The following is a 22,505-nucleotide window of genomic DNA, read 5'->3' as shown; positions in this document are numbered from 1 at the left end:
CAGAGTCAGTCGACACTTTTAAAAAGCTGCTAAAAACACACCTATATCGTCAATATTTTGGTCTAATATAGCAAGTATCTCTATTGAGTCTTGTTCTGCCTGCATATATTTTCATGTATTGTTTTCTGTTGCTTGTTTCTTATTGTTATTGCTGTTTTGCTGTTGACTGTGTTTTTCTTGTTTTATTTTTATTATTTTACTTTGTACAGCACCTTGTAACGATTGTTTTGAAAGGCGCTTTATAAATAAAATTACCGTACCTTACCTTACCTAAAGTAAAAACTTGACTGAGCAACTTCCACTTGTAGTGGAATTTATTACTATTTGTACTTTGTACACCACAGCTTAAAAATAGTGTGGGACAACAAACTATACTCATTTTTATATAAACCAGGTAGGCTATATGGAATGTTGTCCTTTACCCTGCTTAAGTTACCCTCCCTTTCAACAAATCAGGATGCTTTCTGTCTCTACTCTCTAAACTGTTCAGCAGCACCTCTGTCACTGCTTTAGTGCTTTGTCTTTGTAGTGTGTGAAACAACACACCCTTCATTGATAAGTGCCACCGTGGGCGCCTGCTTCCTGTCCTGGCGGACATTCGGAAGTTGTTGCTATTTGAGACCCTTCCTCCTTCTACACTTTCCTTGGCATCCATCGGTGTGCAGGTTTTTTTATGTGCTTTTCCCCAGTCCTGAGTCCTCCATGGCTTATCCATTGTTTTCAATGTAGGCCTATCATTACAGCAGTCGAGCAGGGCACACTACATTTCCAGGCCACGCTCCAGAGGACATGTGCACTTGCATGGGTCATTGGGAAGTTTGCTCTGTGATTCATGTCCTTTCTTAAAGAAGCAAAGGCCCACCAGTAGGGTCATGAATTAATTGGCACACTTCCCAGAATTAATCATGCTTAATAGTCTGAACTCAGCTTTCTGTGGAGATGCTAAATTGGACCTATTAGTGTGTAAATGTGAGCCGTAGCATTGACACCGGGATATTTCTCTCACACAGTTGGAATTTCAGTAGACCTAACTTTGCACTTTTACATAATTTGTCGTAACAATTTGTGCAGTTTGTTGGTTGGTGGCAGTGTGTATTTACTGTATGTGTACATTATGTCATTGTATACTGTATACAATATGAGTAATTTAATTATATGAATGTTGTCTATATCTCTTATCTTTACCCTACACTGAAATGCTAGCAAGCAAATCTCACAATTTAACACATGGCTTGTGAAATGGCTTAGGGTTAGATGACCACATTTAGCTTCGTCCTCTTTGATTATCTAGCCAAGGTTTCTGATAGCCTATACAAGCTGCACTAATTGTTTAATATTGGTTGTAAACAGGAGATCAGTGGAGGAATGTGATGCCCTTCCCCCTCTTCTTGGAGATGAGGGAACCTCCATTGTGAGCCACAAGTGTGCTTTCATTCATGGTTTAATATGGGATGCCCTGGTTAACCACAGGCTAACAGCACACTCCAAACGTTCTCTGCAGAGACAGACTAGATCTGGAGGTTCTGAACTTCAAAATACGTCTGTTAGGCCTCAGTCAATTCTGCATGATCTCAACTTATGATATCTCTGTTGACCTGAAATTCCTCACATGAAAGAGAATAGAACCGTGCCAAAAATGACCATGTGAGCCCCATATGGAACCTCTCCCTTGGAGCTACATAGCGGAGGGAGGGAGAGGTTCCATATGGATTATGGGGCTAATGTGAGCGATGTATGAATTCCAATCTTGCTTCAGAACATCCCACTCCACTGACACATGCCTCCTCTATTTGAGCAACCACATCAAACACGAGGTGGATGCTGGCAAATACTGCGGCATGGTCATGCTGGACCTCCAAAAGGGTTTTGATACTGTGAACCATTCCATACTGGTTAACAAGCTAAATGCAATTGGTTTTGATAGCACATCAGTGAGCTGGATGCAATCCTACCTGGAGGGGAGAGAACAGATGGTGGAGGTGAACAGAACACTGTCCCCCTCCCAGTGAGCTGTGGTGTTCCACAAGGAAGCATACTAGGGCCCTTACTGTTCCTGTATATAAACAACATGACATCAGCTTGTGACTGCAACTTGTTCCTGTTCGCAGATGACTCAGCACTGCTGGTCTCAGACAGAAACAAACTGCAGGTTGAAAAGGCCCTTAGCTCTGAATTCGGTAGAATCTGCACCTGGTTCGCTGATAACAAACTATCTTTACACCTGGGAAAAACTGAATACATTCAATTTGGATCAAATATTAACTCCTCACTCCCCGAACCCACCTCACCCCTGCCCACTTTGACAGGCTGGAATGGTTTAGGGTTGACGACAGATTACAGCATCTTGCAATGGGTCTGGTCCACAAGATTCCATACACCACCAAGATACCCATGTACCTGTCGAGGGGCTGTATTTTGCGTGTCTTAAGTACCTGGTCTTATTCCCTAACTTGAGTAAACTAAAGACCTGGAGGCGTGATCAATGCTCTTTGGCCACTCAGAATAGCCAAATGGCATTGATCACGCCTCCAGGTCTTTAGTTTACTCAAGTTAGGGAATAAGACCTGGTACTTAAGACACGCAAAATACAGCCCTAAATGTTATGATGAATTGAACATGGTGGACCCTATTGTAAACAAGTGAAATGCTTTATGGTGTCGTCCACAGTTAACAGTCTTGTATTGAGTTGTGCTTGAAATGTACTGTAATTCTCCAAAACTGTTAAGAAATGCTTCAATCAATCAATCAATCAATCAATGACTTCTCGCTCACATTTGTTACATCTTTCCCTGGTGGCTGAGGATTCTGACTGCCAAGCTGGTAGATTCCAGAGATACAACAAATCCAATCCAAACCAGTTTTTAATATAAAAAAACTATAAGAAAGTTATAATCGATAATAAAAAACAAGAGGTCAATTGTACGGACAGAATAATTCCTTCGAAAAAGTATATTTATAAGTTGATTTGAGGACTGCTAAGTCACAATGAACCATAAGCCTGTTATGAAATTTGGATCTATTACTACTGATATTGTTCATAATTTTTGGTCTAAGGAAGTTGATAATGCTTATGCACCTCATTTATTTGCTCCTAATATAAAACATTTAATTAAACTTCTATAAATACCATACATGTTTAATTTTTTCTTTTGTTTTCAATAAGGTGAAAGGGCTTTGCTCAGGAGTTGCCTGTATAATGTGGCATAGAACCTGACCCACAGTGAATCATCCCCTCGTGATGTTTGTCCAACTGTCACACAAAGAGAGTTATCCTACAACTGGTTTGTTCCTGAATGCTTGTGCAAGGAGAAACATCTCATTTCCTCTTCAGGCAGCTTTGGTCATGGCTTTTTTCTTTGTGGAAGTTTTGTAATGAATAAGAATGTTATGAATAAAAGGAGCAATGGTGGCCAGACAAATCTAGACTACAATCTCTGCACATGTATGATAACAGAACAAAGAATTAACACTGCACATTCATGTGGCCCACCGAGCTCATATTTAGCTCTTGCATTACAAATTAGGAAAGTGGATGCTTGGCACGTATTCTTGCTGGTTACAATCTATCCTGGGGTAGTCTCCTTGCCAACACACCGGGGTATGTGCAGGGCCTACAATAATTATATTGGATGGCATTTTGTACACGGTTCACCTTCACCTGGCAGCAGACCAAAATTACTTTCGAAAAATTACTAGTCAATTCAAAGCAGTTGGCCAGGGTGTAATCTGTCTTGCAAATTGGTTGTCAATTGTTCTTCTATAAACAGCCAGAATATCACTCCACTCCTTATGTTCTCTTTATATTCTCAAGATTTAATCGTTTTATAGTTCATCAGAACTAACTGTGGACATGATAAATCCAGATGAATGCAACTCATGAAATTCTCTTAGAATGTCTTTTTAGGGTCACGGTGGCACAGTTGGTAGTGCTGTCGCCTCACAGCTAGAAGGTCCTGGGTTAGATTCCCGCTCGGGACGCTGTGGGTGCTGGCGGCGTGTTTCCTCCTCCGTGTCATCAGTGCCCATACCCGAAGGCGGGGTTGGCGAAAGGGCCTTTCTGTGTGGAGTTTGCATGTTCTCCCCGTGTCCCCTAGGGTAGGTACTAGGTACCCTCACAAAAAACATGCAATAATCCTGGTCACTAAACTGCCAGCCGGGGCACCTGATGGAGGGGAAAAGGAACTGGTTGGAATAACGTGTTCCTTCCACGCGCTACGTCCAACCAGGGAAACTCCCCCCTGTCAGGTGTAAAGGAGCAACTTGGACACTCAGGCATGAAGGAAGCATGAGTTCAAGTCCGTTGCTCTCCCCTTGTCAACCATATATGGGGACTAGGTTGGTGGAGGGTGTGTAGAGCCCAGGATCACATTAGATGATTGACACAGGGGTGAAAAATGGGTCTTTCATTTAGTTTAAGATGCATGATATAATCGGCAGAGTATCAGAATCGGCCAAAAATAATACCATATCAGTATCGGATCGGTCTAAAAATAATCTAGATTATTTTCTCTGATATTGATGACACTTGGAAATAGAATATATTTATTGATAGATAGAACGGGCTTTGGGCCAATTAAGCCCCTAGGGCCTATAGGCTTGTTTCCATTGTGGTCCTCTGTACAATATCAGAATTGGTCAGAATCGGTATCGGCAGATATGAATCTGCAAACAATCAGAGATCGGATATCTGTCATAATTTCATAACCGTGCACCCCTACTTTCATTATGTCAGGTAGCAAATATTAGTTGCACCTGTAAACTTTTTGGCAATCACACCCGAGGACATTTCAGAGTAATTAAGTTCAGCAGTAAATTTAGCCCACCCTGTTCCGTTTTCATTCACAGTACTACGGGAAAGTTGAGTTTGCTGCCAGCAAAGCTAATGTTTTCCATCTGTGTATTTTTTCGTAGTGTATCATGAACAGTGCCTCAGAGTTCATGGCAGAGTTCAGAATCACTTAAATGTCCAATTCTGATAGATATGAAGGAATCTGACTATAAGGACTTGCCGCACCCTGCAAGCCGTGCTATCATCTTAGTAAAATAAAGAAAAACACATGGCCCTATAGACGAATCCATGAAGCAATGCCAGGTGTAGCTAATCAAGGCTGAGGTGTAAAGCTGCGCTTAATGGTACACCTCAGTTATGGCTGTGCCCAGGGCTGTCAGGGAATCCTCCGTGGATTTGTCTATAAAGCCCATATGTTTCCAGATCTGTGTGAGTTCATTAGTGGATCTGAAGCAGACTCATAGTTTGCTTGCTTTCTCAAATGCCGGTATTCTGCACATCAGACATCAGACCAAATGTTTGTTATGTCTGTGAGAACTGTCACTAGATATTCAAGACCGCTGTAGTGCCCTTGAGCAAGGCATTGAACCCCCAACTGCTCAGTGGAGCTGCTACGAGGTTGCACTGGGCAGCTACCAGGTTTTAGTTTGTGCGAAGCAGGGTGTTGCTGAAAAAGAGAACTCAGATCTCCGAACACCTACCCTGGGTATAATAATAAGGGTAATAATAATGACAATGATAATGATAAAGTTCCTTCAACAACGTTTTTTTTTTGTAATACAGGCTAATGACATTCAAAATCTTGCACCTCCTGTCATGCACCATATTTTCCCCTTTCCTTCCTGGACTCCGTATTATAGTTTACTTATGTTAACGGCTTCCCTCTTGCTACAACAGCTGACAAGCTAAAATGCAGCTTAACAAATGCGCCACTTTCCTTCCCGCCAACAGTACCCCTGCTCTGACTGGGTAGACCGGGCTTAAAGGGGGGTGGGGAGGCTTAATTTGCTAGGTCACCTTATTTAGCATGGGGGAGGGGGACCGATTCTCAGTAGTGGGGTTTGTGCACATGCGCCTTTGTGCTGTTGATGCACAATTGGGTATACAGGGCAATCTCATTTTGCAATCATCCTTGAATAGCATTGTGGCCGCCTGGTAGGGAGCGCTTTATATCGCGTCTAGATGCTATTGGGCAACCAAGTCCAGGTCCTTGTGTCATACCCCCCCCCCCAGGGAATAAAACACCAGTCAGCCTTTGGTGGTATGGTTCGGGTTACAGTTTCAAACACTGCACGTGGGACACACAAAAGAACCCCCAGTGCTTTTAGGGAGGAGGGGCACAGAGTAACCATGGCAACAGACAGCCTTACCCCTGGAACAGATGGTGGGGGTGAGGGTATCGGGGGTTGAGTGCGTAGCAATGGTAATTATCACATACATACAGGTTTCCCTCCTCAACAACAGTTTCTGTGTGTCTGACAGACACATGGGGGTTGGGAGGATACGTTCATTGATAGGAATTTAATGGAGTGTTTTTAGGTGATTAATTAAGTTCTTTATCAACTTTTATTCAAGTTGTTTATTTACATGCCAGCTAGATAAACATAATATTGATACATTGATTGACTTTGTTAAGATATGATCAATGAGCTCTGTTCTTCAATATGCATTAAAGGAATTGATTTGTTTTTGTTGGGATCTATTTGCATCTAAAGTAATTAAGCCACTTTTGGCTTTGTGACTTTTTAATGAATAGATCACTTTTTTTCCCATTTGTCTCCGTTTGCAGCATTATACTCTGAAGAATCTTCACTGACGTTTCAGCTCTTTACACATTCCCTACCTAATAAAAATAGTTTGTAACCTCTTAAGTATTTCCCCCCTAATAACCTTGCTTTTATTATGTAAAGCAACTTTGTGTAGAACAATGTTGTGCTATATACATTGTGTGTGTGTGTGTGTGTGTGTGTGTGTGTGTGTGTGTGTGTGTGTGTGTGTGTGTGTGTGTGTGTGTGTGTGCGCGCACGCACGCACATGGGTGCGTTTTATTATTATTATAATTATTATTATTATTATGATTATTATAAGATCTAAAGAAGAAGAACAATTTAATGTGAAGAACACTAAAAGTACAGGAATTTGTTTTCCTTCGTGACTTTGGTACAGTACTACATTGACACCTTCAAAGTTATCTACTGTACATACTGAGTAAAGGGCAACAGATTTAATTCTTCAGAGTGCAAAAGCAAATATGTGCACATAGCAAACGCAGAGCTGTGTACAAAGAAAAAGAAAGAGGACACTTCAAGGCACAGGAAACCTGTGGTTATTAAGGATGCTTGGTGCCTGCTGCCCCCTGCCCCCAGTGCTTACACACCTCTTGTTCATGGTGGAAACGTCATATGACATAGCACTTCCATCCCCCTTTAAACTTAGACAAAAGTTTGAGAAGATGATAATCTACATTAAACTCAATTAGTACATGATTTAAGTTAAGTTAAGTAAGCTATATAAGGAATTGTCAAGACGTGGAAGAACAGAATGTTCAACATTTACAATTTAGGCATTTAGCAGACTCTCTTAAATCAATTTATAGTAAGCAAATAATTAAATATCAGGTTGAATAAATTGAAGAAATGTTATTGCGGAAGTTGGACAACTTTCTGGCAGTCAATGTTATAAATTAACAACAAAATAGGCCTATTCACCTTTTAATTACTCTAAACTTGAAGTATTCACCTTCTCATTCTGTTATTCCCTGAAAGCAGTTTCTAGCTCATATCACTGACATAAACAACTAAAAGATATGGTTCCAGTGAACCATTTAATTCCCGTGACACCAAAGTGGGAGTACATGTTCTGTTCTGCAATTTGCCTGACCATGTGTATGCTATATCTCTTCACACTGTCCATGTGTAGTTCAAAGTAACAGCTGCTTGCATCTGGAATCGAGGTTTCAAACTCTTTCCTTCTCCATTACTGTGGTTTAAATTACTCATTTCAGTTACTGAAATTACATGACAATTTTTGACAACATAATCCGGTGGATTACAAAAACAATGTCATCTAATCTGACAAATTTTGGTTACACAAATATCATGTTAAATCATCTCAAAACATGTTCAATGGAAACAACACAATCCATCTGCAAGCATTGCAAGGATAAACAATAGAGTGAGTACCCATTAAGACCTCCTAGGCTGATTCTACAAATGCCTTCGATATCAGTAGATCTCAAACTGTTTAGTGCCAACCAGGGAAGGAACCCCCCAGAAGAGAAGAAAGAAGAAAATCTAAATGATTAAAAAAACTTTCAAGATTTTTCAACAAATGTCAGAACAGGCCAGCTCCATATACTGTATGATCTAGGGGTGATCAGGTTGAGCCCTGTCCAGAGCCTGAGCAGAGGCTTTTGTGCTGGTTCTGGACAACCGGCGATCCGACAGACACCGGGCACTGCACTCCCTGTGGTGGTGTCAAATTTTAAGTCGGTGGGGCAAACGGTTCTTGAGTTATGTGGTTTACATACATACGCACACACGTACGGACACACAGAGACGTTGTGCATTTATATTAGGATGATGTCAAAATAGATTAACAATTTAGAAATTCCTTTGCTAGTATGCAAGTCAATGTTTAAAGTCATGCCCAGCTGGGTTTCCCTAGTATGCAAGTCAATGTTTAAAGTCAAGCCCAGCTGGGTTTCCCAACAGGGGGAATAAGTTAACACTACAACATGAATGACATTATGCTGGACTGCTGAAGATAACAGGAAAAAAATATTTAAATTAAGTAAATTCACAATAGGAGATATACAGACAACATGTTGAATTGAAATTGTAAATCAGGGCACCCCAAATTAAAAGCAAAATTATATAATTGTAAATGTACTTACAATGCTACTGTAAACTTGGTGAGCTACTGTAAATAAATGTGTTTGTTACTATATTAAGAAATACATAAAGTAATGGTTCATGGTGGCTGGCTAGTGGGGCTCAGTGCCTCAGCCCTAGCCTATCTTATAGAGTTCTCTATGTGTTAACTTGCAACACATTGTGAGCTTGTAGATCTGCCATTTCTGTGGAATGTTCTCTCCAGAAAGGTTAATTTGGGCGGCTAAGACATTGGCTTGTTGCACTCACTGTAAGAAGTAATTCTGGTCAAGTAATTGCCTTGAATGTGAGCATAAATGCCTTTACTTCACAGTTTAGCAGACTCCTCCATCTTTTTGTCATTAACACACTGCTCCGATGATGTCAGCATGACTGTGCCCAGCAGAGCCATAAATGCGTCACAGACTTGGCAGCCATGTTGACTGAGGTTGGGTAGTGACGAATTATGGACGGACTAAAAGTGCGTGGATCACCATTGATTCAGCAAGTACTGCTCTGTGGGATGATGGGAAAAATGAAATACTCGCCACTCCCCAAGAAAGGGGGCAGAGGAAAGGCTGATTTGTGACCATGTACAGTGAAATTTAAGAGATAGGTTATCATTCAGCCTGAGCCAGAGTGAAAAGCCTGTATTGGAAAAAGCTGATTGGACATTTTTATAAACAACACCAGTGTGGACATTGTTTGAGTTTGTCCAGGGCACAGGTACAGTATGCCTATAGCCTACTGTGGAGCGCCACAGGCTGGTTTGCGATTCTGGGCTTTTCTCAAGGGCAAGGCTTGCACAATAGTTGGCGCTGAAAGTAGGAAATATATATTATGATCACGGTCAACATGTGAAATACACCCTCCTGTACTCTTAGCGATTTGATATAAGGAAATCAAAGTCACAGAAGGTCTCCGCATGGCTAAAACATGCCAGCTATCAACAGAACAAACTTGCATAATGAATGCACTCAGTGCCACGGACTGAATCAACAGCCTTGTAGTGGTATACGCGAGCATCTATGACTTCAGGGCCGAGAGCCTATGACAAGGTCAACCTGCTGGCCGAGATCTCAGCTGTGTTAACTCTAGTAGGCCTATAGGGTAAACAACAGATCTGTCGCTCTTTCCTCAAAGTCAAACCAATGACCCGGTGTCAATATAACGATGCAGTGACTGGGCTCAACAGTGAAAGTGCATGCGCTGACCTTTCACCCTGATATTTAGACAAGTCCATGTAGTAATTGAGGGCTTGGCAAAGAAGTATTTAGTTTCAAAACACTGTAAGTGTAGTTAAGGGAAGTATGTGACTGTGTGTGTGTGTGTGTGTGTGTGTGTGTGTGTGTGTGTGTGTGTGTGTGTGTGTGTGTGTGTGTGTGTGTGTGTGTGTGTGTGTGTGTGTGTGTGTGAGCGAGCACCTGTGTGTGTGCGTGTGTGTGTTGTGTGTGCGACACGTGTGTGTAGAGTTACTCCATCTGGATCAGCTCTCTCGTGTCTAAACAGTGATGTCACTAAAACACAACCCCTCCACCCCATCAAACGAGAGGTTTGTGGCCTCCAGAAGCTTCTTGGTACACCATAAAATTACAGTTCAGGTGAAAGTTGATTTGAGGGTCGCAAAATTAGCCATACATTTACTTTGATGAATTTGCACCAGCGTGGCAGTGTGACCACTAGCTGCCTGGCCTATGACTAAACAGTATGACTCCCATTTTCTTGTATATCTGGTAAGATGACCCATCCAAACCACAGCATCTGTATACGGGAACATTGTTTCCATCTGCTGGAGGATGCGGTGGGTTATAGTGTGGTGTTTGAGCATACAGTAGGGATCTGCATGTGCTGATTTGAAGCCACGGCTAACATGGAATGAATGAAACCAGATAAGACTCAAAGTCATGATTATATGTTATCAAGTCATCATACCTCCCTGTACTTCTCTACTGACTACACAAGACTGGGTTGTTGGTTTTGAACAAGGTTATTAGAATTAACAACAACAACAACAACAAAAAAAGAAAAATATTTGATGTAATATTCTGGGCGATCATTCCAGACAAATCTACAAGCTCACAATTCTTCACGTTGTGGCATGTTGTGAGCTAGTAGATCGACTATTTTCATCAAAGCATCCAGTGGTATTGTATAGCGTCATGGATTCAAATTGGTCAAATGTGTCAATACATTAAGCATAAGAAGGCACAGGTGTATGTTTAATGAGACTGGGGTGACTATGAGACTGTGTGAGTCAATTGCCTTCACTGTCAAGTCATCTGTTCGTATTTTACAGTGCTGAACTGAAGAAGGCAGCTTCCAAAACCTCTAGTTTAAAGAGTGCCGTGATTTTTTTGCCACCCTAAAACATGATAATCAGGTATTATTATTATATGAGGATGAAGAATTTTGTCAACAAAGTGTACAGTATTTGTTAAAATGTCATTTTTATGTGGACACGCCCACAGTTCATTAAGTATGCCTGGTTTGCCTGGCGGGTGGTGATCCACCTGAACTGAAGCCGCACCCACAGCTGTTGTTTTTTGATAAAGGGGGAGGGGATGATATTGTGATGTCACCATATCACTGTTTTTCTCATTGGAACGTTTGCCTGTCAAGGTTTCAGCCTCCAGAAAGAAACACGTGGCGATACAAAGGGAAGACATCATTGCACATAACCATAGAAGGGGGTCTAATGAAGTACTGTCCCCTCTTTAACACATGAAAAACTGGAAAAAAATACAAAAACTTTTTGAAGCAATTGGTCTTTTGTCAATAACATGATAACTTTCCATAATGAATTTTACATATTTTCAGTCGACATTAGTTTTGTAATGAAACCATACAAATATCTTATTACTTATACTAAAAAGGTATTCTTATATCGAGTTCCATGCCAAACTAGAAGAGCATGACTTTGAGTTTGGGCAGGAATGTGAGATGTTTATAGATAATTTATTTATGGCATGTCTGACCTTGTTTTCAGCCTATTTTCTAAGGTTGACAGGCGAATACTTCTAAAACGCAGGTCTGTCTGACTCTGCTCTTTTAGACTCAACTCATAGTAAAGTTTTATGCCCTGACAACAGAAACTGCACAGTAACAGATGGACAGTGCTATGTATGCTGATTGGCTGGGGCAAGACCTTCTGTCTCAACATAAGATCAATGTCACTGGACAACGAGAATATGTCAATGTTGGCTGCTCCAGCTGCTTCAAAAGCATAATTGCCACCAGCCACCACGTTTTAAAGATTTAATTGTGGAATGTGTATAAACTATCACTGATGAAAAAGACGGGTTTCGTTTAGCCTATACTGCCCTCGCCCAGGACGAGTGCAGTACTTTCATCCGACGGAGCATTGGTCCGAACGACAACCTACCTCCTCCCTCACCCTAACCTCCCTCGGGGCAGACACCTAAACCTAACCGCAACCCTCTCCCACCCGACCCGCAGCGCAGCAATGCTCTGTCGGATGATAGTATGCCTCCCGCCCAGGACGGAAATTCCGTCTTTTGAAGCCTATTAGACTGAACAAAAGTTTTTATACTGGGTTAAACAAAAGGCTTGCCTGAGTGTGAAGTCTGCCAATTTATAGACAAAACAAAAACAACGTCACAAACATGTCTGGACACTGGAGTTGACCAAAACAGTTAAAATTAACCAAACTATCAGTTAAGCCTATCGACAACAATCAACCTGCAGAAAACAGACCTTGGTATTTGGCTGCTGCTATCACCATGCCTGCAGACGCAGACCACAGCACATTCCATCAGATCCATCTCAACTAGGTCTAGACTTGCCCCAATTACGGAAGTACAGGATGAATGTGATTTTCTGTCTCGTTTATTTATAGGCCTACAGCTGAAAGGTTAGAGATGAACAACATGTCCATGGTATTTTGAGGTATTTGAGGCAGGTCACATTTGAAGACTAGAAAAAGTGCCCTTCTGGGCACAGGTCTCCACCAGGATAGGAATGTAGGACATTGCAGCTTGCCTTCATCTGGTGGTTGGATAAAAGGGCAACAAAAGTAAATCAGGATGGAGTCTGAGAAATCTGAAAGACCGGTTTCGTTGAATGGCTCTAGAGAGACTGTGTACCAATTTGCGTGATGTTTGGACAAAATCTGTAGGTGTACTGTGCAAAAACTTGTTTTGCACAAAGCGGCCTCCTGGTGGCGCTATAACAGGCCGTTCTGGAAAGTTTGGGGCAGAGGTTCATCGTTGGCATCCAGGGAGTGTGTGTGCAAAATTTGGCATCGACCGGGTTAACGGTGGCCGAGATTAGCTGCTCACGGACACACACACACACACACACACACACACGGACGGACGGACGGAGTGCAAAACATACTCTCTCCCCATGCCTTCGGCCTGGTGGAGACAATAAGATGTGTATGATATGGGGACTGTATGCCCGTAATTCCAACATCCTCAGACTAAACTAAATAGCTTCCGCGTGTGGTTAGGGTTTAGGGTTAGGGATAGGTTTAGTAATGGGGCCAGTTGGAATAATGGGTTGTCGGAAAAACAATGACATATGGCACTGTATGATATTACAATTATAAGTTAGCCATTTTGCAGATACACTTAGTCACTTACCCAGAATGACAAAAATGCAGACTTATCGGAAAAGCGATTATATTATTTTGAAAAAGGTTTGCCAGTTAAAAGAACATACATATGCTAATTGTTTGTTACTTGTTTACTTTCCTGGATTTTAACCACCTATGAAAAATGCTCACTGTTCATTCTGTCTGTTAAATTTAAATTACACATGTTATGCACTTTTATGACAGGGAATTCAGAGGGATTTATGATTTAACAGTTGAATCACTTTAAAATCCTAAGCATTATGGTGAACGTCCTAGTGCTCACAAAACATAAATGTGCCAGGCAAAGAAATAATTATGTTTTTGGATATATTTTTTATATATAAATCTGTATAAGAGACCTCAGTGCTCGCGATGTGACGCGTTGTGAGCTTGTAGATCGGCTATCTTCAGTGCATGGCACTGTCATTCCGCAAAGTATAAAGGGCTGCTCTGCGTTTCATCACCAATTAAGATACGCTGGGGCTAGTCAGTGCATGTTACCACAATGCACCATGCACTCTTCAGGTCTCTGCATGTGTTTTCTTTCTCTTGTGATCCCTCCAGCACATACAAGGTTATCACAGACACTATCTCTGGTCCATAGCTTAATGCACTTTACTGGCGTTGGATTTATAGGCTATGGGACTGTTCTCTTTTCTGACTCGCATGAAACGCAGACCAACCTCTCCTCTGTAAAGAAAATATTAAGAACGTTTACCTATACAGTACTCACCAATACAAAGGCGGCTTGTGTAATTAGAAGGCCTACTTTCCTTAGTGGACTAACCCTGATGCCATATTCGACAGACAACCCCACTCTGAGACCCCCACCACACGTATAAAATGTACTTTTTGGCCAGAAATGGATTTGTTTTCACCGGAGGAAAAATCTTCCCTATGAGGGTTTTCTCTTGGCAATATCGGTAGAGGGCGCAGTGGAGTAACTAAAAGTATTTTCTTTTTAATCTGTGGGAAAAAAAATCCATTTCTGCCAAAAAGTACATTTATTCGTGTGGTGGGGGTCTCAGAGGGCACCAGAGCCATCTAATAGAATAGTTGCGATATTGAGGGGGCAGAAAACTGTGTACTCGCGCAAGCCCATAGACTCCAATGCATTCCGAAAACTTCCGGTTGTCCCTATTTGAAGCCTTCAAATAGGGAAAAACCAATATAAGTCTATGTAGAAGAGCCACCATTGGACTGGCCCCATGAAGTGAACGTAAAGTTTGCGTAACTCTGTCTTACTCTATGGCTCTGGCATCCACTAAGGAAAGTAGGCTTTCTAATTACACAAGCCGCCTTTGTATTGGTGAGTATAGGTAAAGCGTTCTTAATACTTAAGCTACAGAGGAGAGGCTGGTCTGCGTTTCATGCGAGCCAGGAAAGAGAACAGTCCCATAGCCTAATAAATGCAACGGTAGTAAAGTGCATTAGGCTATGGACCAGAGCTACACAGACACTCAAATGGTGGGGAAAATTGTTGGTAAGTCTGGAATTTCTGCTAACCACTTGGAGCTAAGTGGTTACTGGTTAGCAGTTAGAGTTAACTCTATGACGCACTTATCGGATCATAGAGCTATAACTTCCTTTCCTGCAATCCAGCAAATCATACTGGCATTTGAATTTCTAAGCCCACTTGACATTAGGGGGCATAAGTTAGTCCGACATACCATGATACCAATAGTCCGACATACGTGCCGGTTAAGACTCACGCATGACTTCCACGTGCGGTAGTGTCAGGTTAGGGTGTCTATTGATGAACAAGACTAAAAGCCACGTTAATTTGCCGGTGTACTTTGTTATGCCTTGTTTCAACCGCTTATTCTCAAATGAGATGCGAATGCACACGCATTTGCATCTCATTTGAGCCGCAACAGTGTGAGAAACAGTGTGAATGAGAATGATTGGGTTCACTTCTGCTCAAAACAACCTAGCTGACCATTTTGACAAAGCTCATAGCTGAACATGGTTGTATGTATTTCATATTTAGGAGTAATCACGTCTTCATTCTGACAGGAATACAATTTAAAATGCAACAAATGAAATGGCTTGAAATGGTTTGTTTACTACTGTGGTCATAGAAATGCTCTGATTAGCTCTATGTCGCCCCATTGAGGACTGACGTATTACCTCCACCTTTTGTGGACAATGTTTCAGAACTAACATCTAACGTTTACCATAACAACGTGATCTGCCTTGTGAATACACAAGGTTCAACAGGATCTCACAGTAAAAAGGCCTTGGACCAAGACAATCAAAACCATCTGGACAACTTTTAAAATGTGGCTGCATGAGCCTCTGTCGAAAGCCATACATCTTGGTGGGGCGCCAGTGGGGTCAATGGAATGTCCTGTGTGAATGCTGTATACAAGGGTTCCTTGTTTACCTGGACCTGGAGCATGTTCTCTTATCTGGGTGCATATCTTTGGACCCGATAGGACACCAAACTCTCAGCACAGACAGTTGGTGTGCAAAGCAGATTTATTGTCCATCACAAGGCATGAAAAGGCAATTTTGCATTAACCCGATTTGCCAGGATTGCCCACGAAGGTGTTCTCAGAGGTAGCCTACTGCTGGTCAGCTGGAATTGTTTTTACATGACATTACAGTTACACACAACTGCGGCTGGAGTCAATGGGAGAAAGTCTCTTTTCTTCATGACAAGGTGCAGTCCGACTTTCTGATACCATGGGGCCCGGCTGGCAGCCGCCCAGGAGTTTTCAAAGGCACTCACAGTGCTTCCATATTGGCCAATCCTTTCTGTTTATGTTGCACTTGCCAAGGGTTCACGCCAGTCAAAGTCTTTGAGTTATCATTCAGTCATCTTAGTTTACTCAAGCTGTCAGATACTGTCAGCTGTCAGTATTCTTAAGTTCAGCCATAGTCTCTTTAGTTTGGTTGTGGTTGTTTTCCCTGTGGTTTGTAAGGAGGCCATGCAGTTTTCAAGGCAAGTTTAGAAGAACTGTTGGCTTTAATGTTTGTTATTCTACTTCCTTGTAATCGGTCAATAAACATCCACATAAATACAATACAGCTTGCAGCCTTCTTCTTGCACTTGGGTTCAGGCAACACCTTGCACTTCAACTAAATTAATGTTAAGTCCAGTGGAGACGTACAATATCAGGGGTTACCAAACCTTTTCAGATTCAGGCACAAAAGAGAAATTTGGTGTCTCTCTGTGGCGCATCACAATACATTGAGAGCTTGTAGATCGGTACAGGTGCCATGTCATTATTCCGACCTCTCAATATTCAGACCTCCCATAATTCCAATCCAGCACTATTCCAAAACCTAACTGCAATAGTATAAATTCAATGTGTCTGTCACACACTCCAGATCGAATGATCCAATTTAGCAGATAATATAGGAATTTACAATAATGCAACAGCAGACAAGACTAAACATGCATACATAGAGTGCCAACAAACAAAACCATTATCCATCCTTCTAATGCTCAATAATGTTTGATGTTCAGAAGATCATTTGAAAGATTCGTTAATATGAATAATTATTGATAATAATGATAAAAAATAGTGATTAGCTTCAGCTTGATGCATTGTCGCAAAATTGCTTGTTCAGGGTGGGATCTCTGTCGGGTCTCTGCTTTACATGTAGTGTCTTGAGACAACTTCTTGTGATTTGACACATTAATTAAATTGAATTGAATTGAATAAATCAGCCTTGTGGATTATGTTAATATGCAGTGTAGAACGAATGACACGAGAACTGCTGAAAAGGAGTTGATCTTCCTACATCACATGTTTAGGTGATCACCGAATGCTTCAATTGTTTTTATTCTTATTTTTCTTATTTCTTTGTAGCACTTTGAGATTTGTTTCAAATGTAAAGTGCGTTATAAATAAAATGTATTATTAATTATTAATATTATCACATCTGTCTGTTGAACAACTGCTGAAAATGAGTTGTTGTTCTTCCTACATCACATCTGTCTGTTTACTCATGGAGGCTTGTTTTGGCGAATGGAAGGAAAGTGAAGGATGACACAGCTGTGGAGCCAGTTCCTCAAGAGCTCCAACTGTCCAAACAGGAAGCCGTGCACCTCACATGAGGAGACATGAACACAGTGGACCCTGTATGTGAGCTCAGGGGTTTTCAACTGATTGTGAACCAGGGACCACCAGCCTGACTATAATAATCAACTTGGGGACCACTGTTGGTAACACTTGGTAATTTGCTATGCATCCCATGTCTATCCCATCGTTTCTCAACAAATGGTCCATGGACTACTAGTGGTTCATGGTAGTGATGGGAGATTAATCGGCAAACACATCGGTAGTTGTTTTTAGATTAATCAGCATCGGTTCGATTAATCAATCAGACCGATTAATTAATCGGTCTGATTAATCGGTCTGTCTTTAAAAACTCCTTCAATGCCACATGACGCACTTGGACGACTTTCCCGTGACGCCCTCGTTGCCACTGGCGCCTGATGAAGCCTTTTCTTTTAATATATTATATTCTTTCTTTCTTTTTTTTTTTTTTTTACTTCATCCAGATTTTGAAAATTCCTCTAATCTGGTGTTCAGGTGATGATATGCGCATTACATGCACAATAGAATTACAAATTCTTTATTTTATTTATAATGGGCTTCGGTGGCAACGAGGGCCAAAACTGATGTACAAGCAGATGTACAAGCTCACAATATTAAATATAATATTAAATATAAAAGGTATTTAAGTTAAATCTGACTTGCCTAAGCCTGCAGTGCAGATACCCTGTTACATGTATTTTTCAGAATGGACAAAATTATTATAATTTATTTTTTATTTTTTATCATCATTTATTTTGAGGGTTTTCTCTTTTGTTTTTTACATAGACACAAGGATCAACACAACAGACTTACATACATTACAATGTACATATAAAATACTAACAACAATGTATATAAAAACAACGATGAAAACAAAGGAGAAAAGAAAAATAATAATAATACTTTTTTCCATGTGGTACAGGGTTGTGAAATGCATGTGTGCAAGTGAAGGTGGGTTCCGGCCTACACAGAATCAACTGCTCTCTTCGATATAGTCCACGAAAACATCTGCCTTATTTTGTGTTTCATATTTAAGTCTATCCAGTGGTAATAGTGACATTATTTGGGCCGTCCATATATGTTCTGAAGGTATGTCATCTGTCTTCCATATTCCATATTATAATTTTTCAATACAGAATGAGATCATATCGGTATCGGTAATATTGGTTATCGGCAGCAATAAATTATATCGGATATCGATATCGGCCAAGATGTCTCATCGGCACATCCCTAGTTCATGGCATACAGTAATTATGCCTGCACGTGGCCCATGGGACCATTTTAAATGCTTAAATGTATTGAAATATGTTTAAATAATATTTCATAAGTCCATCAAATGTAAGAAAATATTTGAATTAACCGGCATGGTGTGGAAGAAAAAGCTTGAAATTAAATAATGACTGTCAAGGGCTTGATTTTATTAAAAAAGGTTGGAACCTCATCTATTCCCATGGTTACCCTTATTCCTTTCATTAAACTAACTGATATACTGATTTGTATCTCTGAATGTGCACACAGCGATTATATGGGCACATTTAATTTTCTTGAGATTCTAACTCCCTTTTCTGTGGAATTCATTGACCTACATTGACATGTCATCGTAGGTCATTTGTTCAGTGATAATAATATTAATTATAATAATCTTCACTTTCCTACATTACTAATGCATAGTCAGGGCCCACCTGCAATACCTTCATGGACCACGAGTGGTCCACGGACCACCTGTTGAAAACCCCTGATCTACACAATAAATAAAATTAATAAATTAATAAAATTCTGAGTGTGTTAAAATGTACCCAAACTGATGGGTCCATTGGGTCAAATATGAGAGCTCAGAGTTAACCAGTTAAACCCTATACATTTGTGTCTTTATTAATTACATGGAGTACTGCATAAAGCCATGTCAAGCTAGGTTTAGTTTGTTGACCATTAGCCGATACTGATACAGACTGTCCGATATTAGTTGATTTAATTTTGGTGTTTTTATTTCCCTCTTTTTTGCAGGGAAACTAATAAATCTTCATTATAAGAAATTACTGTTCAGAATCTACTGCTTGGTAGATTGCAGTTAACCAACACACAAACCCCTAGCCAGCAGAAATTGTAAGCTTATCAACAACAGATTATTGGCTACTGCCATCGGTTATTTGCTGATACCGTTATAAGCTGATGCATCGGTGCATCCCTATTTAGAACATATATTTCTAACTGTCCTGTTTCTTCCAGAAATAAGGTTAACTAGAACTGCACTCTGTCGAGTGCCTACTTGCTTGTTGCACACTATAGTGCGCAAGCAGAGCGCGCAAGTACTGTCGACCGCTACAACTGTCAAATCTCAGCTTCTCTGTGAAGGAATGTTGAATTATTAGGTTTAGCTATTTGCTACCTACCTGAAATAAAATATGTTATCACGTATACAGTGTAATTATTTAATTATTTATTTTAAATTGTCAATTGCTTTAAATTTACTTAATGTTGGACTATAGTGATATTAATACTAAATGCCTCTGTGTATATGTAATTTGTAAGTTGATTAGCGGTATGTGGTTACTTTGCGCCACTTTTGATGCGTATGCACCGTCCCAGCATATTTTGATGCGTATGCACCGTCCCAGCATATGACGTCAGGGTATAACTGGTATAACTAGCTCTCAATGATGACATAATAAAGATGTGGATTAAAGGACCCAATGTCAGAGTGTAATTGGTTTTCGATGGTGACGTAATGACGATATGTTTTAGTGTCGGGAGGATTAAAGGTAATGCTCCTATGTATACTGTAAGTAATCTGGCACCACTGCCACATCATTTGCTGGGACGGTGCATACTCATCATTTGCTGCGACGGTGCATACGCATCGACTATCATCCTGGGCGAAACTAGTACTTGCGCTCTCTGCTTGCGCAAGAAATGAAAGATACTGCACCGTAACACCGTTGTACCCGGAAATATTGTTTTGGTTGTGGTGATAACATACAAATACAAATATATACAATACAATAACAATAGAGATACAATAGAAAAGCTTTTAACGTTGATTATAGCAAAATCTTACAGACGTTTGATTCAGCGATGATGCGAGACTAACAGAAACAGCTGTTTCCCTTCCCCCCAAAATCATCAGCCCTTAAGTTCACATATTCTCTATGGGCAAATAGAGTAATTTGCTGTATATCAGGCCTCTTTCTGCATGCAGTAAGTAAATAAATAAAAAATAAAAGCATAACCAATCAATATAATTGTTTGTAAAATTATCTATAACTTATAAACCAGTCTATAAGCTCACATGCCACACAATGTAAGCTTGCAATTTGCTATTTTTGTTTTATATATTTTTTAAGTCTCTAAAATGTTTTAAATATTTTGCCTATAATGAACATGCCCAAAATATTGACACTAGGTTGAAAGTGTCACTGTATAAATGGAACAGTTAGGGGTGTCTTGCTCACAGACACTTCGCCAGCAGGCAAACCGGTAAACCTCTGATTAAAAGTCATGTCTCTCCAATGGAAATCACAATTGAGAAGACAAGGCAAGTTGTCACGGTCACACTCACAGCCTCCTCCCCCCTTCAGTTTGTTCCTCTCCAGTTTTGCCTAGATTCCCCTCTGCCACTCTCCCCACTCCCCCAGTGCCTTGCCGTGATTGCCCTAAAAAGTAGACTCGCCTGTGAGGCCTAGCTGTGCCAGTTGGTCTACGAGCTCCAGAGATATTTTTGTTTTATTTTATTTTTGTTTATCAGAGTTGGCTCTATAGTTCTATAGTTAAGAGTTCAGTGTTCTTGTATTGTTAGTCTAGTGACTAGTCAGTGTTGATTGTAGTGTGTGAACTTTGTGAACTTTGTCTGACTGTGTTCTATGTTCTGTACCGTTAGGTCTTTTCAGTTTATTCCGAAAATAAACTGAACTGAACTGAACTGAACTGAACAGTAAAGTATTCGTTAAATATCCTTTTTGTCTCCTGTGTTTGGTTTTGGGTGTTGGAGTTATCTATTCCTGTTTGTGGTTACTGCCTTTAGGTTCGAGTCATTAATGCCATATATATTTGTATAATAGCACATTTAAACAACAATGCAATTCAATGTGCTTTACATAAAACATTGTACACAAGTATAAAACGGCATCAAGAGAGTTGCAATAAAACAAACAAAGCAGACTTGAGACAACCTGAGAGGTTGATGGTTCATGACGATATCACAAGATCAGAAATAGATTTTGTCCCTAAACCATATGCTTTATTAACCAACAGTAGTATTTTATAATCAATTCTTGGAGAAGAGAATTGCAACTTTCAAGAACCTTCATTCTTCCAAGTGCACCAAAGATGGGAATAAAGAAGCATAATCCAGGACATATGCAGGAAAAAATAACTCTATTCTAGAATGAACTGCCTCTATAATTATGTGACTCATAGTGACTCCATTCATCTCCTATTTAAAGAGACAGCCTCGCAACTACTCTCACTCTCACACTTAACAGTTTGCCAAACATGTTTCCAAGTGCTCCCATCGATCATCCCATGTTGGAGGAGAGAGATCTTAAATTGTGAACAAGGGTCATGGATGTACTAGCCAGGCATGACATGTATATCAAACATCTCACTCAGAACTGTCATCTGAAAAAACGTTACTTGCTGTACATGAGAATATCCTTCATTGGATGTAAACTAATAAGTGCTTCTCTAACATCTACTACAGCTAATCTAACAGACAAGACCTCACGTGTCCCTTGTGATCTGTGGTGGCCATCCCAAGTCTTCATAGTCGGGAACTCAGAGGCTATTCGGGAACTGACAACAGCTATAAACAGTGATACAGTGCATTGATCCAACAGTGAACAGATATCTGGGATACATCATGCTTAGAAAGCAGTGGTTCTCAAAGTGGGGTCCAGGGACCCTCAGCGGTTCTTTGAGGTGGTGCCAAATGGACCCACATACAGCTCTGTAACTCCAGTGTACAGATGGAACCAAATGAACCCGGTTCCAACTGTACATTCTCTGTGTTATGAGGGTCTTTGAAATTAAAAAGTTTGAGAATCACTGCTATAAAGTAACGATGCCTTTCTGGAATGTTCCGTCTGGCTTTATACCTCCATTTTGCAATCTGGATTTTAGTACACCCTGTCACGGAATTTACCCTGGGTTATGTAATAGCAGCTTCAAGTGATTGCACAACAATCTGTTTTTGTTTTGGG

Source organism: Protomyctophum parallelum (genome assembly GCF_964188405.1).
Source record: "Protomyctophum parallelum genome assembly, chromosome: 11".
Lineage (NCBI taxonomy): Eukaryota > Metazoa > Chordata > Actinopteri > Myctophiformes > Myctophidae > Protomyctophum > Protomyctophum parallelum.
Note: the sequence above shows the minus strand (reverse complement) of the source record.